Raw genomic sequence first — 15,159 nt, forward strand, 5'->3', positions numbered from 1 at the left:
AAGAAATAAAACCTTTCTGTTCTGTTGACTACTTTGCACATGATTCTATTGTAGCTTGGTTGACAGATGAGGAGTTTGTTCATGAACAAAAGAACAACTATTTTGCACATTGAAGAAAACCTAGCATGCCATTTCTGTCAGAGTGATAGATTGCGGTAGCCTAAATATGTTATATATAAAGAATACACAAAAAATCCAGAACTTGTTCATGTTTAGTAACGAAAAAACCCTACTAATGGCACTCAAAAGTTTGAGTTTCTCCATTTCTTATTCTTTCCTCATTTCTCTTAGAAGAAGAATGAGTTAACTATGTGTAATACTGCACATTATCTCACCATAATTCTTCATTAATCTCAGTAAGGAAAGAAGAGTTTTTCAGATAATTCGCAGGCAATTCACTTTTTATGCTAAAATTATGTTTTAACTTCACTTAGACCCTACATAAAGTGCCATTTTATCTTGGGCCTCTTGTTGCCTAAGACAGAGGTGCAACTTTTACTGAGATAACCAAAACTGGATAATTACAATCCTAGTGAATATATTTAAATAAATTTAAAAAAAAAAAAAAAGTGTTATTTTCTTCACTTGTAACTTTTCTGAAACCTACTAAACCCTTTGCTTTTTAGGACTGTATATGAATCCTTATGTGCTCAGCAATAGAATTTAAAAGCTGAGAGTCTTTTTCATCTTGAAAAGACATCCAGATTCTATTCTTACTTTCCATTGACTCTAATGAATTGTAACTTGGTTTTATAAACGCAGTTGAAACTATCGTTAGTTTGATGTTATAAAACGCAGTGAAAATGCACGTGTTCACCCTATGATGGTACTCTGGGAATCTAGCTAGGCAATATCTACTACTCTTTCCATATCTACAAAGCCAGTCATTTCATCATAGGTTATTTGTTTGGTCAAGTATGACTTCCCCTTCATGAATCCATATTAATTACTCCTGATAACTTTATTGTCTTTCATGTGCCTGGGAATGGTTTCCAGGATTAGCTGCCCCATCACCTCCCCAGGTACCAAAGTGAGACTGAGGGTCCTGTAGTTCCGTGGATCCTTATTCTTGCCATTTTTGAAGGTAGGAGTGACATTTGCTTTTCCTCCTTTCACTATTCCAATTAATCTTGTTGTAATTAATTGTGAACAGCTTGATGACATGACTAGAATGTTACTGTATAAGAAAATAGGATGATGTGTTTTTTTAATATTCCCTCACAAGTTCCTCAATTAGAAGTATTTGGACTCTGTCTTTGACCTGGTTTGAGGCCCAGACCATGACAGTCTTGCTTCAGGTAGACATAATTCTCACTTAATTCAAAATTTTGTAAACAAGGGAGCTATATTCCTATGATTACATCTGAGAAAAGGAAACACATAAGTCTAGCTCCTTGACTTTTCTTGTGGTCATCACTTCTTCAGTCAACTTAAAAACTGTGTTAGGACCTACAGCAGTCAGTTTATTTCATTTGGAGTTAGAACAGACACCAGCTGTTAGTTAAAGCTATGAAAGCTACCCTTGGTCACATCAATTCTGCTGGTAGTAAATCATGAAGAATTCTGGAAAGAATAAAGGAAAGATCAGAAAAATTCAAAGGAAATTTCATCACAAAAAAAAAAAAAGAGTTACCTGTTACTTTTGTTTTCTAATAAATGCTTGACATTTAAATTTGTTTTGTTTTTCTCTGGTATAATGATGGAAGATTTTATAAGTAAGATGAGGAAATAGGCGTTTCAAGAAATTCTTGAAAAGCTTTATACATACATATTAGAAAGGGTACATGCCCATTTTCCATGGATGTGTCATGAATAGAAGAGATTTTTATAAAACATCAGGAAGAACTGGATAAAACAAGTCATAAATACTATCAGTAAGAATGTGTCATTTTATTCAAATGACTTGTGTGTATATGTGACAGTATGTTCTTTCTCTTATTGAACAAATTGTTCCTTCAAGCTTGTGGAAAAAATCTGAAGAAAAATAGCTTCAAATATCTGAGAGTGAAAAGTTGATATACATTTATGCAGGAAGGGCAAGACAAAAATAAGGGCTGAAGAAAGAAGATGTGAATTAAAACATGTTTTAAGGAATCAATGCCATTAAGCATTGTATAAATGCTAAGTTTTCCTCAAAACTTAGAAAATTTCCCTGAAAGGTAAATAAGACTCTGCTCGCATGAATAAGGGAGCAATAAAAACAGAGCACGTCAGATCACTATTTCATCTTCAACAGAGCTTGTTCCTAAAGAATTTAGGGTCTTGTTACTGACACTTAGCCCAGCCTGTGGGCTACAGTCCCCAGAAACTCTGGGAAGTGGAGAATGATAAACTGAGCCCTGCAAACTCATGCGACAGCCATACACCTGCTAGTTGCACCCGTACAAATGACCACCACTGGCTAACGCACAGATTTCCCAGTCTGAGCCCACGTACCCTGTCAGTACAGCCGACATTCATCCACCGCACTCTGGGTCCGGGCTGCCACGGCAGCCTGCGTGTTTCTGTCTCCCTGTGCACTGTTGTCTATGCCAGACACACGAAGGTCATTCATTCAGAGCTTCTGGGTACCGGACTGTCTTATGTATCATTGGAGTCGTGTCCTCACACCTCCAAAGCTGCCTCAAGCGAGCAAGGCCACCCTTGCTCCAACCTCAGCTGTTTCATCGCTGTTACAAAGCCCAAGCGAATAAGCCTGACTGTACTGTACTTTGTGTTGGGACACATTATCAGTGAAGTGTGTCTCACTGCTCGGAAACTGGTGCTTCAGACTGATGAAGGCATTACGCAGCACACTCTTAGATGCTTATCTGGGGCAAGTCTCCAAATCTGACTCAGTAATAGGCCTTGCTTACGTTTCAGCTAGAAACCTTGCTGCGTGAAATGCTTTGCAGGAAGCACTGCTCTGTAGGTATGCTTTTACTGTAACAAACAGCAACGTTCCCTACTATAAAGAACCATTTCACTGATTCAGCTTATGGCTTTCAATGGCTTATTAGCTGCCAGAGGATTGAAACACCTGCTCTAAATAGGTTGGAATATGGTGAAAAGAAATCACCAAACCAGCCAAGGAAAGAAATGAAAGGTATGCTCTTTCTTCTTTTCTGCAGTTTGCCTTATTTTGAGAACTAGCTAAATGAATGCAATTGAAAGAAAACACTTTCATCCAGCAGCATTCAGCAAAATAACAACTAAAGAGAGACAAGCTATTTTTCTATATACGAATTTGATATATACACATCTTAAAGATGTTGGCATTTATAGTTTCAGGGGTATCAAATGTAAATAATGTGATAACACACAGCAATAAACCTTTAACACTGGATATTTAGAACTATTAAAACCTGGAAAACTTTCCATGCAAAACCTATTCTTGCAGAGCACACAAAACACACATACGAAAAAAAAAAAACAACCAAAAAAAAGGTATGATGTAAAAAAACAGCAAATTATAAACGAGCAGGAAATTATCATGGACTAGTAGGAAATAAAAAAATCTGGAAACATTGAAGATATAGATTTTCATTGAAAAGATTTTATCATTGAAATCTGCAAATTGCCCTGAATCAAAAGCAACCAGCAATGGTTGGTTCAGCTGTGTGATAATAAAAAATAGAGTACAGGTCCTGTTCAAGCATATTATGTTACATAGCCAAAAAGGGCAACATCTTCAAATGTCTGATGTAGTAATAATTTACCTTTAATGCACTTAATTGAAGCCTGCAAATCACAAAAATTTCCTGGTTTTTGACAACTGTCACTTTGAATCGAATATTTGCAGCATCGGCACATTAAAATCCATTTTTGCCACAGCAAATGGGACATGCAAAATGAGAAACCAAAAAAGAAGCAGTATTGAAGAGCCTGGCATCCACTACGATATATTGATGCACATGTAGATGGACAAGGGCTGACCCTACATAGAAGTACAGGTATAAAATGTAATAAGCTGATAATGATTTATGCAGAAAAAAAAGAATGTTTTAAAATTCATTCTGACTTCTGAGCTGTGACTGAAGAAGATGCAGCTGGATCCCCCTCGGGGACTATAGGTGTCCAGGTCCTACACGCAGAAGTTGACAGTATTCCCAGCAGCCCTGCTATTAAAGCATAAGCCCATCAGCTATTAGGTGCCTCCTGTTTCTAGACTCTTCTTCACCTACATACTTCCCCCATGAATGAATGAATTCCTGGTGGGGGGAAAGCCCTCCCCTAATATGAATTGCGACTGAACAGGTGGGCGGTGCATCTACTTCACACTAAAGTCCTGAGAGGTCTGCAATGTGGTCGCACACCTGGGAGGTGGGAAGGCCCCGTGCTTGCCTCGAACAGAAATTTTAATCCAGGCTGTGCACTCCCTTGGAAAATGTCTTATCCAGCAGGCTGTGAGATAAACACACTGGACCAGTTTCAACTGGAAGTGTTAAGAAAATCTCCCTATGCAATACCCTGGTGATGGAGGCACTCACGACATCTCTGTCACATCACTGCCCATTTAGAGAGTGGGCATTTGAGCTGCAGTCCTTTACATCCCAGATGATTTTTTATTCATTTATCTGGCAAAAATCCCTAGCTTTCAGCCAGAAATAAAGGCCTGGCTTTGTTTATGCACCAGATGAGGGTTCTCAGCTTAGAATCCTGGATGGAGGAAAATGCTTCTCTTTGGCCTAGAAAGAAGTACGTGGCTCAGCATCGCTTCCTCCAAGGAGAGCTTTGGCTCTCTGTTCTCCTTGAAATTTTGTTTCTGGGTCAGGCCTCCCCCTGCTCAGTCACGAGCTTATTTGTAGGCACCTAACTCATCACATGTATTGTACCAGGGGGTGTCGTCAAGGTGAATACTGTGAAGGACAGCCTAAAAATTTGGTAGTCTACAGTGCTTGCTTCTTTCTCAGCTAATCAGCTGCAGTTTTCAAGAGACACTGCCAAAATATGTCATCTAAAGTGATTTACATTGCTAATGTAATGAATGCCAATGAATATAACACTTTCTCAGCCTATACAAGGCATGGTTTCCAATTGTATATAAGGATAATGGATACCAAAATACGCATGTAAAATATTTCTAATAGGGACACAGAATCAGAATTTGATAAAATTCACCTCCTGCAAATGGTCTTCCATTACTTAGACTTTTATTTATTTGGGTTTTTTAATATGACTGCTAGACTGCTGGGGGAAGACAATTCCAAAACCACCAGAATCTCTCAAGTAGGCAACCATTTGGAGATCAGAAGAGACTACAAAGTTGTAGCTGTGTAACAATCGTGCATGACAGAAATCAAACATTTTTTTAAAACCCGTAAGACCGTGACATTCAGAATATTAATGGCTGAGTAAGGAACAAAGGCAATGGAAATTTCAACAATTCTTTATGCAAAATTTATAGGCAACCTCCTTGAGTGGACATTAGAAATTAATAAAGAAAATTTTTACTCATACCTGCAGTTTTGCATTTGTTCATGACAAAGCTGCTCAATCTGTTTTCCGTGTTCAAGCTGAGTGAAATGGGAAAAAAAGGCAGCAAACAAAAAGCCTGAATGCTGGGAATCAGCTTTATTATTCTCACTCTGACACTCAGAACTCTAAGCTGTTATTACTGCCCCAAAAAGAAACACTGAAAAATCATTTCAAATTTCTCACAAGCTATTTTTTCCAACACTCTTCTTTGTCTGGTTGAAACCATATTAGTTTTAAAGGAGCAAGACTCACACAATCTGCATATGTGCCTGCACAGAGATGACTAGATATTACTGCACAGGCACAAAGGCTTCACAATTTATTTACAGTTGGGTGGCACTGAAATTAGATGTCAGTTGCCCAAGCATTCACGTCATCAGAATGACAGCTGAAGTAAAGGAATTGCTGTTGCTGTTTAATTGTTTACCACAAGAGGCATTTAATAAAAAGAAATGAAGATCCTGTGCTCTTGACAGTGTATAAAGGTATTACAAGATTCTCCGAGATTTACATGTACCAATGTTAACACGTTAACTGTTCTTCCACTTCTGACTTAGTTGATTGCATATAATTTGGTGGTTGAATTCCTAATATAATTTCTGAGCTTTATTAGTAGTGATATGCTTATTAAGAGCCATATGGAGAATTAAAAAACCCTATAGCTTGTTAAAAAGGGACTGGATGCGCAGTCTATGAAAGTCAGTAGAAATTTCCCTTTGACTGTGGACCAAACCCAAGGGAAGCAGCATCTCATCCACCAGGAATGCTGGCAATTCCCACTACCTTCCCACTGCCTCCTTCCAGTACTGTCCTGAAAGCAATCTGCCTGTTGCCTGCTACAGTTTTGCAACCTTAGTATTAAAGAAGGCCATTCTATTTTATCGGTTTATTTATGATTTCACCAACTTTAAAGCAGCCACATATAATTTTAAAATATTTGCTAGCAATTCATTTTCACCCAGAAAACACCACTGGATCCCACAGGTCTGCCTACTGCCAACACTTTGAATCATTTTTTGTCCTTTAATCAACTTTCCTCTATTAAATCAATACTGCTCCCAGCAGCGTGTATTTCTTTTCTCATAAAGCACATCGATGTTGAAAATCAGTGATATCAAACAGACATTGTTACTGCAGTGAAAAATGAGCCTCTATTGTAAAAAATGGAGACCTGAGTAATACATTATACAAACTAATGTGTGTCAAAATCACCAGAGTCTCACCTAGGATCCCAGTGTAGACATATATCCTTTATTGTTCTAACTTAAATACATAAATTCACCGTACTAGAACAAGACCATACAGCCCTCTTTATAGTAAGATTCAGATTTTCAGAGTGTTCCTGGCTAGATTTTCAATGAAATTTACTTCAATACCCAAGAAAGACCTTTTTTCTTTCCTTTTTGTTCAAAACAGCCTTTTTTTTTTTAAAGCACTTCTGGTTTTGATGTACTTAAACACATTTTTTTTCAGTAATTTCAGCATGCTGAGCTTTTTAGAAAATGCAGCTAAGTATGCAAGAAGTAACAGTTCCATAGACAGTCATCAACAATGATTAAATTTGATTTTATATTAATTATTTTATAGCAACACCATATGTGCCTTTAGATACGAGTTACAGAAAGACACTAAAATGCCTGTCCCCAGTCACTTTCCTGGGATTCCATACATTATTCAGTCATGCTGGTGGCAAAGATCTGGTTTAAGCTAGCACAGAGTATTTTCTTGTGAAGCTGTATGTAGCTAAGTACAGTACTTAGAAAGTACTTCTTTTGTTAAACTGGTGCAGCATGCACACATACGAATGAACCAGGTGATGGAAATAAGCAGGACGCTCTGGGCTGTGTGCATCAGCAGTGCAAGCAGCAATGTGGGAAACAAGCATGCAAACATGTTGTCATGAGTGGATACTAGATGTGAATGAGAACTGTCTCAGACATGTGTTTTGGTATGCCCTTACTCTATGGTGAAACATAGTGTCCCATTTTTCACAGAAGAGGACATTCCTTTGACTTCACCAAAGGGTGAGACTAAGTTTGCGGGGAGCTGCTGACACTGCAAATTTGCACCCTGACCCCACTGCAGTGGCTTGTAGCTGTGGCCAAGCCCATGTTGCATTAGTGTTACTGAGGTGGTCCTCCACCACGGGCGTGCACTGTTGTGTGCATGACAATGCCCAGCTAGAGACTTAGTCCATAAAACAGTGACTAGGTTGCATCTGCGAAGGCAACACACAGCTTATAGAATCATCGAATGGTTTGGGTTGGAAGGGACCTTAAAGACCATCTAGTTCCAACCCCCCTGCCATGGGCAGGGACACCTCCTACTAGATCAGGTTGCTCAGAGCTCAATCCAACCTGGACTTGAACACTTCCAGGGAAGGGGCCTCCACAATGGGGCCATGCTGGTGCCTTTACTGCAGATTTTCATCAGCTGCACTTCTGGGAATGGTGTTCAAATGTGCCCTCAAGAATGGCTTCCACCTGAGGGTTGAATGTCACTAGCAAAATGGAGAGTATGGCACTGCCTGCGGCACAAGTGACAGACTTAAGAGAAACAGTCTGATCTTAAGAGAGGGTATTTCCTAAAATGTGGGTATTTCTGAGGAAAAACCATGTCTTAACGATATTTAACCTAGAAATTTCTGAAATAAATCAAGGTTAATTTTAGGACCCCTCTGCCAAGCCACAGTCACTCAGTCCCTCCAGATATTAGGGGGGAAGCACATAACGGCTTCTGGAACCAATGTTTGTGTTTGGCTCCCTGAGGTGCTGGTCTGTCTTTCAAGGAATGGTGGGGCACCTTGTGGCCTCTCAGCTTGTCAGTATAGTCCTATAACTTATTTCCTACATGGTGCCTTTAAAATCTATCAATAAAAGTATGTTACACTTTAAAGAAAGGCCTCATAAGGGTCTGAATTCTGTAGCAGCCTGTGCTGTATTAAGGCAGTTACCCCCACTACAACCGGCTGCTTTTCAAATGGGGGCAGCCTATTCTGTCTCCGCAGGAACAGCATCTCTCCTGTCTCCCTCTGCACTTGGCAGCTGCCCAAACTGAGGCAGCTCTCCTAGTGCTCCCCTTCAGCTCCTCAGAGATGGATGAGCAGGAAAGCACTTGTAAGTCTCAGCAGATCACAGGGAGAATGTAAACACACAGAGATGTAACCCAGAGCTAAAAAGGTTTCAGAGCTTGTAACTAAAAAATGATGTTCTGAGTCAGAAAATGGCTGTTACAAGAACATTTTGGAATTAAAAGCTGATGAACAATTTCAGTTTATTCTAAGTGAGGTACAAACAGAAATGTATTTTCTTCCATGGTTGCAATACTAGAGCAGCACCTGAAAATGAAGATAGATTCGATATGTCTGCTCACAATGAAGTAGTCACTAATGTATTGTAAAAGTACCTTTTCCACACCAAGATCATAGAAGAGATGAGGTTGGATGGCATCTCTGGAGATCACCTAGTCCAATGCCCTTGCTCAAAGCAGGGTCACCTACAGCAAGTTGGTCAGAGCTGTGTCCATGTCCTGTCAGGTTTTGAATATCTCCAAGGATGGAAAGTCCACATCCTGCTCTGGGCAACCTGATCCAGTGTTTGAGCACCACCACAGCACAAAAGATTCCTTCATATGTTCAAGTGTAATTTCAATTTGTGCTTATTGCTTCTTGTCCTGTCGCTGGGCTCCACTGAGAAGGGTGTGGCTTCATCTTCTTTACTTCCTCCCATCATCAGTCATTGGTAAGGTTTCCCCTGAGTTTTCCCTTCTCCAGGATAAACAGTCTGAGCTCTCTCAGTCTCTCCTGGTACCCTGATGGTCCAGCCCACAGTCATCTTAGTTTTTCTTTGCTAGACTCTATCTTGTATGTCCACACTTTTCTTGTACTTGGAACCTAGCACTGGGGCCAGAACTCCAGATGTGTCTCACCAGTGCTGAGTAGAGGTGATGGATCACTTTGCTTGACCTGCTGGCAACAGTCCTAATGCAGTCCAGGATGTTATTGGCCGTCTTTGCCACAAAGGCCTATTGCTGGCTCATGGGCATCTCGTTGTCTACCAGGATACACAGATCCTTCTCTGCAAAGCTGCTTTCTAGCCGGTCAGACTCCAGCATTTACTGATGCCAGGAGTTATTCCTCCCTAGGTGCAGGATTTTGCATTTCCTCTTGTTGAAGTCCATGAGTTTCCTGTCGGCCCATATCTCCAGCCTGCAAGGTCCCTTTGAACAGTAGCACAACTAACTGGCATATCAGCCACTCCTTCCAATTTTGTACGTCTGGGTCATCAGTGAAGATGTTAAACATGATTGGCCCCAGTATTGGAGGGAGGCTGTATCTTGTGTTCAAGGAAGAGCAAAGTATTAAATGAATAAAGCAAAGTAGTAAAAATCCAGCCTTTGATCACATTACCAGCTGGCACTGGAGAAGTCCCAGACTGGACTCAGTGATGGATGGGAACAGGATTCCGTATCTGGATTTAGGATCAGGATCAAAGACAGATGAACAGAGTCCTCCTCAGACACCGGCCATTGAAGAAAAACAGCTGACCCTTTGATCCCTCAGCTTTTATACATGAGGGAGATGGGATGGAATACCCCGTTGGTCAGTTATGGGTCACCTGTCCTGTCCTCTCCTCCCCACAAGTAGGACCCCTCTACGCTTTTCTGCTTCCGACCCTCCAATGGAGCTAGTAACAAAGTTCACTGGCCTTGGGGGTTACAGCAATAAGTATAAGCAGGAGCACCTCTGCATACCGTTCATTGGTATTAACTACAAACATCAGGCCTTATCACTCTGGAAGCAGACACTGTCTGAAAAATATACTGTTAATTTCAGAGAGTTAGATAGTTAGAAGAGACTTAACTGAAAAGTAAAATTACTGAAAAGAAAATTGGTTATGTTTTACCTCAAACCAGGACACTTACAAAGAAGCACATCTTGCTTTTTGTAGACTCAGTTTAGCATTCACTGAATTCATGGAGAGCTGGCCTTGTCAGTTCAATCAACACTTGACACCCATACATTAGAACAGAGCATAGCATTTGGAGGCCTGGCCTGCCTTGCATGAGTATCTTAGAACACAACTATCAATAAATATTTAATATTGCCTTGTAAGTTATTGATTTTTTTTCTTTAAAAAGTTCATGGAAATAATGTCAAAATAATAAGTCATGGTTTAGAAACTTTCATTGTTTCATAATGAGTACAATGTACATAGCAACTCTGTAAACTAGGTTTCTATTAAAATCCCCTATTATTTATCCAGTGGTAATAAAGATCAAATTAACCTCATTGAAAAATAAATACAAATCAAATTATTGTATTGAATATCTTTAAAAGCCATTTTTATTTTTCACAAATGTTGCTTTGTTAGACTATTAAAATGATATGAATTTAAAATGTGATATTTACATCCTTATCAGCTGCAGATTTGCTACAGTAAGCAATTAAGGAGTTTGTCATACATCAATAACATTGAATTTTCTCACACTGTAGCAGTTTGCATTTAATCAAATTAGTGTAAAAGTAACAACTGGTTAAATAGTGAGCCCAAGAGAGCAGTAAAATATAACCAATCTTTTTTCTGACCGTAGCCGGTTTATAACGAATCAGACAGTACTAGCACTCTTGAGTACTGCAAAATTGCCCACTGGCAATAGTGCTCGGGGTGCACCATGTTGGGGACAGGCTGCTGCCCCAGATGAAGCAGTCAGGTGGCACGGCGAAAGCCAAAAATGGCTTTTGGCCCTCCATCTATGTTTGCGTGCGTCGCAGTGCAGCCAGGGAACGGCTGGGCGCTGGGGTCTCTGTCAGGCTTTGCCTTTGTTACATTCAAGGAAGAGTGACAGTGCCAAATTTAGGCTTTTAAAAATCATGCATTAGAGCTAAATAATAGTGATACTCTGCCCGTAACACATTCAGGACACCTTCCCCCTCTCCTGCCCCGGTCCTGAACATATTTTCAGCTTGGCTATGGAGCAGTAGGATTTAGTTTGTTTTTCTACTGATATGTTCATTAACCTAGTTTTGGGGCTGTTAAAAAAAAACATAAAATATCAGAAGTAAACTAGTGAGGACTGGCAACATTGTATCATAATGAGGCAACTATAACAAACACCACTGGGCATTGTTGTTTGTATAAAAATTTTATAAGAACTTCCATTAACTATGCACTTCACATCCTCTTAGAGGGTTTGAATTAAAAAGGGATCCATTTAGGTACAAAAACATGGCATATTCAGTTGGCACTAATTCTCTAGGAAGATTCGAGATAGGAAAAGCTTTTGATAAGCATAGAAGTTTTTTGTTTGTTGGTTTGGGTTTTTTAAGTAATTACTTAGTTTTTTGAGCAGTTACTTATTCTCTTGTTGAAATAATACTTTTTACCTTACTCGTTGCTAAAAAGTCTTGCAGAGTGCTGACCTAAAGTAGAACCTGTAAAAGCAAGATGCAGAAGAGAAGCAAGCTATGCTAACAGCTTTGACATACCAGCCTAAGCCTATGAGCAATTCTTTTGTCTGCAGGCTCAGTAGGTAGCCTAACACCACAGCACAGGCACACAACTGACCACTGACACAGCAGAGCACTGCTGTGAAGCGACACGTGCAGCTGAAAGGCAAGGAGATGTTTTCCCTACGCTTTGCTCACATGCTTTCCTTTCCAGTTGCTGGATCTCAAGCACAGTTGATATATTCTTTGGTTGACAAGGAATCCCTGTAAAAGGGACCTTGGTCTTTAAGCAGCCAAGTTGATTTCATAGAAAATAACATACTACCTCCTAGTTCTCTTTTCTTCTATGCCTTTTGCCTCTTGAGATGATTTTGACTGGCATCTAGTATCTAAATCCTGAGGGGCACCCGGACCTGGGGATTTTCAAGCAGGCCCATGTATTGTGGGAGAAACATAAAAGATGTTTCTTCCACTCAGCATTACTCCATGAAATACAAGGCACAAGTTGTACCCAACTGACATCAGACTCTGAATTATCTAACATAAACTGTCTAGCTACATGAACCTCAGCTTGATTAGGGCTGTACAACCACATCCATGAAGATAATTCTGGTTGCGTTTACGCAGATGTGCACTAACAGGCACCAAAGATTTATTTCTTTATTGGTGTACACACATGCAGTGAGTTATTCTTCCTTGTAGTGAGTTATATTGGAGCCCGGTGACTTCAAATTTAAGTGGCTCACAAAGCTGTTTCTTTGCTTCTCAGAGGAATTAATTCTTTTTGAGAGACTCCAACTTTATTCTTATTTTGCATCTCTGGGGCTTCACATATCACTGTCGCAGTAGACAGAACAATATTCAGGACTTACACCACTTGGACTTACTTTGTTTTGGACAACAGCCTGAGTTCAAGGGAGGTGTGTGATAAGGTTTAGAAAGACTTACAGTAAAAGCCACATGCACTGTCTGAGGCAGAGTGAACTTGGGGCTCTCTTAAAAGCAAAGATATGGTTTGATTCCTGACTCTGGCAATAATTTCTAGTCCTGTTACTCTATTCCCCATCTGTAAATCAAGGACAACAACATTTCCTTGTCTCCCAGATTATTCTGAGTACTGGCTAGAAATTGTTAATGTCTTTGTTATGTTGACTATCCAGGAAAATACTAAGTGTTACCTGTAAGACAAAAAGGACATTTAGAAAATACAAACTGTCTGGAAAGAACTATGGGTTGAATGTTAGATGGAGTGGGTTTTTTTAATCATCAGATATGTGATGCTGTACAATGTTCTTTCAATAGGAAAAAAATAAGGATAAAATCCCCCACTAGTAAAGAGATCCAGCAGAAAATAGATCTGATGGGTAAGGAAGATCCCTTTCAACTCCTTCTTGGCATGTAAAAAAATGCAAGTGTCTCATCAGCACTCTTCCTCTCAAATTTCTAGGGCTGTGTAATGCATACCTTATAATTTTCTGCACATTTTTTTAAAAACTGTATTTCAAGACAGCTGACTGTATAACCCTGAAAAGACCCCTGATTAATTTTAAGCTAATTTGCTAATAAAATATTTCCTCAGTCTAAAGAAATGTCGTATAGAAACCACAGTGCACAGCACCTGCATTTGGCACTGTTGTAAGCACCCTAAAGCAGCAGTAATGTGTGTTGTGAAAAAAAGAGTTACTCTAATATGAATAAAAGAAATTTTGTACCACTTGCTGGAGTTTTCTTGGGTGAGGCAAACCAAAAATTATATTAGAAGATATGTGCTTCAGTCATGCAGTTCTTAATCAACTTTGTTCTTCTGTTACTCTTTTGCAGAAAAAAAAATATTACTAAGAACTCAAAATAAATTCAAGTATCTCATTTCAACTCAGCTCTTTTCAATTTTAGAAACCCCAAATCTAAATGCTGTCTGTCATATCATTAAAGTTAGTGCCCATACTTGCTCCTGTAACAAGACTTTAATGATGCTACAAAAAACTTTGAAGATAGGATCCATCTGCAATTCACAGAGAGGGCAATTAAGAGAAGGGACAGAAATCTTTTCTGAGCTAATCACAGCCAACTTCTCAGTTTCCATTACACTAACAGGTCTTCGCTGACGCCGCCTTTTCAACACTGAACTATTCTGTCACCGATATGAACTGTGCCTGATATGTAATTAATTCAGTGCTTGACTTCTATTTCACCTAGAATGAACACAACCACTATTACAAACAATGTAAGCATAATTTATATCATTATTTCCCTTTCTTTATAAAGCTGTATACAATTCTTACAACAAAGGTTTCCAGGCCAGAGAAAAATAAAGCTTGACTCTTTTTTGGAAAGAGACAATGGTCATTTTCAGATCACAGATGAGCTCTGGAAATATTTTCTTCTGGAAAGTTTGTTCTAATGGGAACTCAAATGCAGTCGCTAAAGTTGCATATAACATTTGTTTCTTGAGCTCACACTACAGGATTCTGCTGACAGAGCTGCAACAAGGATACATGGAGTCCCTAAGCTGCAGGATCCCTCCTAAACAAAACATTGATCAGCAAAACTCTACTGTTAGCAGAGTTGCTCATTTCATTCGTAGGATGAACACTCTGCAGACTGTATAGACTGAAACTGTACCTTTCACACTTAGAGCACTGGGAAACCACAGTTACATTTTAGTGTAGACATAGACAGCATCCACTCATATTTGTGTTAGAAAAAAGTGGCACTAATCATACATTTCCTATTGCCTCTTTCAGTTTTAGGAACTGGTGATGATCTCATAGCCTTACCATAGGCAAAACCAACAGTTTCAGTCCCTACATCAGTATAATCCATTGGACTTTCTCTCATCACATTGCATATGATAGAAACTAGAGAAGCAAAAGTTGCAAGGCATCTACCACATCGCAGGAAAAAACTGTTCCCTGCACGTCATCAGTTAATACAATTGGCTTTTCTTCTTGAACTCGGGTATAGACTCTGATTGTTGGCACATGGGCCAGTAGAGCTATTAAGATGTCTTTGAGCATCAGTGCTCTGGCAACGTATCTAAGGTTAAGTAGAATCCGTAAACCTGATGGCAATGAACAAGATTGCCAGATTGACTTTACACTTTAATTAATTACAAGGGCTCGCAAATTATTTTTACAAATGTAAGGTTAGCCTTAAATAAGGAAATCATTCATTAACTGTTAAGAAAAAAAAGAACTTAATAACCAAAAGCACAGGTTTACAATAAAATAAAGCAATTAAAAGCAGTAAGAGAG

Source organism: Charadrius vociferus, unplaced genomic scaffold, assembly GCF_000708025.1.
Source record: "Charadrius vociferus isolate BGI_N301 unplaced genomic scaffold, ASM70802v2 scaffold70, whole genome shotgun sequence".
NCBI classification, from domain to species: domain Eukaryota; kingdom Metazoa; phylum Chordata; class Aves; order Charadriiformes; family Charadriidae; genus Charadrius; species Charadrius vociferus.